At 40.4% G+C, this 2,416-nt stretch overlaps 1 non-coding gene across 1 annotated transcript; it reads left to right on the forward strand.

Annotated features, from left to right (window-relative positions):
- Window positions 1–1,351: 1,351 nt before the first annotated feature.
- Window positions 1,352–1,423, forward strand: TRNAC-ACA. Its single transcript has one exon. It is a non-coding gene; the product is annotated as a tRNA-Cys (tRNA).
- Window positions 1,424–2,416: the final 993 nt, after the last annotated feature.

Raw genomic sequence — 2,416 nt, forward strand, 5'->3', positions numbered from 1 at the left:
TACTCAAACAACCTCTTTCCCCAGAACTTGTGTTCATTTCTCTTTGGGGGTTCTCTTTGATGGACTCTAGTGTAGTCAGCAACATAGATTTCCATATTGCCTCTTTGTGGCTTCTTTTAAATTCTGCAGTTTCTTCCATGTAGAAGTAGAAGAGCTGAACTAAACTGCTCGGTAGAAAGAAAGTTATCCATTTAATCAAATTTACACTGTTAGTAATTGGTCTTGGTCTATCAGCCTCTGCCCAATTTCAATACCTCCACTCCCTTCAAACGCACATCCCTTTCAGTTCAGTTCATTTCAGTTACTCAGCCATGCCCGACTCTTTGCGATCCTATGGGGTGCACCACGCTAGGCTTCCCTGTCCGTCACCAACTCCAGGGCTTACTCAAACTCATGTCCATAGAGCCAATGATGTCATCCAACCATCTCATCTTCTGTCATCCCCTTCTTCTCCTGCCTTCAATATTTCCCAGCATCAGGGCCTTTTCTAATGAGTCACTTCTTTGCATTAGGTGGCCAAAGTAATGGAGTTTCAACTTCAGCATCAGTCCTTCCAATGAATATTCAGGGCTGATTTCCTTAGGATGGGAATAATTGGATGTCCTTGCAGTCCAAAGGACTCTTAAGAGTCTTCTCCAACACCACAGTTCAAAAGCATCAATTCTTTGGCGCTTAGTCTTCTCTGTAGTCCAACTCTCACATCTGTGCATGACTACTAGAAAAAAACAAAGCCTTGAGTAGATGGACCTTTGTTGGCAAAATAATGTCTCTGCTTTTTAATATGCATATCTTTGAACTTGTCCTATATCATCCTTTACCTTGTTCACTAGCTCCAGCTGCAATGGCCTTGCTTTTGCTCACAAACCTTTGAACTAAATCTCTTTATTCCCACAATACTCTTCCTCTAAAACTCCATCTGGTTGGATCATGGTCCCCACTCAGACTTCAGTTCACCTGTCACCTCCTTAGAAGTATTCTTCAGCCTCCAATATAAAATCATTGTCTATCTCCCTGATTTACTCTCCATCACCTCACTGTATTACCTTTTCTGTACAGCATCTTCATCATCTGATTGCTTAATATACTTATTATCTCTCCCTTCTAATTAGTATGTAAACTCCATGTAGTAGAGGTATTGGCTATTTTAGTCATTACTGCATTTCCAGTACATAGAATAGACTTGAAACAGAGTAAATACTTTTTAAATATTTCCCAAATAAAAAGCTATCACTTCCAGTTACCCCTTTTAAGAGTGAATACAGGACTTCCCTGATGGTACAGTGGAAAAGAATCTGCCTGCCAATGCAGGAGACATGGGTTTGATCCCAGGTCTGGGAAGGTGCCAGGGGCTTCCCTGATGGCTCAGAGGATAAAGCGTCTGCCTACAATGCAGGAGACCCAGGTTCAATCCCTGGTTTGGGAAGATCCCCTGGAGAAGGGAATGGCAACCCACTCCAGTACTCTTGCCTGGAAAATCCCATGGACTGAGAAGCCTGGTAGGCTACAGTCCATGGAGTCACAAAGAGTCGGACACGACTGAGTTACTTCACTTTCACTTTCTGGGAAGGTGCCAGAATGATGTGGAGCAACTAAGCTCTTATGCCACAACTACTGATCCTGTGCTGTAGAGCCTGCAAGCCACCACAACTGAGCTCATGTGCTGCAAACATCAAAGCCTCCACAGGCCTAAAGCATGTGCTCTACAAGAGAAGAAGCTGTTGCAATGAGAAGCCTGTGCACCACAGTGATGGGTAAACCTGGCTCATCACAGCTGGAGAAAGCCCACATGCAGAAACGAACACCAGGCACAGCCTAAATAAATAAATAAAGATAAAGAGTAAATGCATTTTTAAAAGGGACACGTTAACTGGTTGCTTCTGAAATTGAAGATAGTGACTTTTATTCTTGTTGACAAATTGAAATGGAAAATTTTAGATCAGTTTAGTACATCAGTCAGGATTGTTAGCTGATGATGGAATCTGCATAGTGAGTTTAAGTAGGAAAGCTACTTAATAATTGATAATTTGATTAAATCTTAAATAATCTTTGGAAGGGTTAGCCCTTGCTTGGAAGAATGTGTATTCTGCTGTTGTTGGATGAAGTAGTCTATAGATGTCCATTTTATCCAGTCAACTGATGCTGTTGAGTTTAGCTATGCCCTTACTGATTTTATGCCTACTGGATGTGTCCATTTCTAATACTGGAATTTTTATAGTTAGAAGTCTCAAACTCTAATTACCTGCCTAAGTTGTTCCACTTTTTATTTTCTGACTTTATTATAAGAGCTTAATGTGAATGTAAGCTGAGTTTATCCTGTTATTTTCTTCTGTTTTATTAACTATTACATTAATAGCTCATAGAATAAAACCTGACAAAATATATATGTTCATTTTTTTTTAATGAATGATTAGATAGC

Source organism: Oryx dammah, unplaced genomic scaffold (assembly GCF_014754425.2).
Source record: "Oryx dammah isolate SB20612 unplaced genomic scaffold, SCBI_Odam_1.1 HiC_scaffold_17, whole genome shotgun sequence".
NCBI lineage: Eukaryota > Metazoa > Chordata > Mammalia > Artiodactyla > Bovidae > Oryx > Oryx dammah.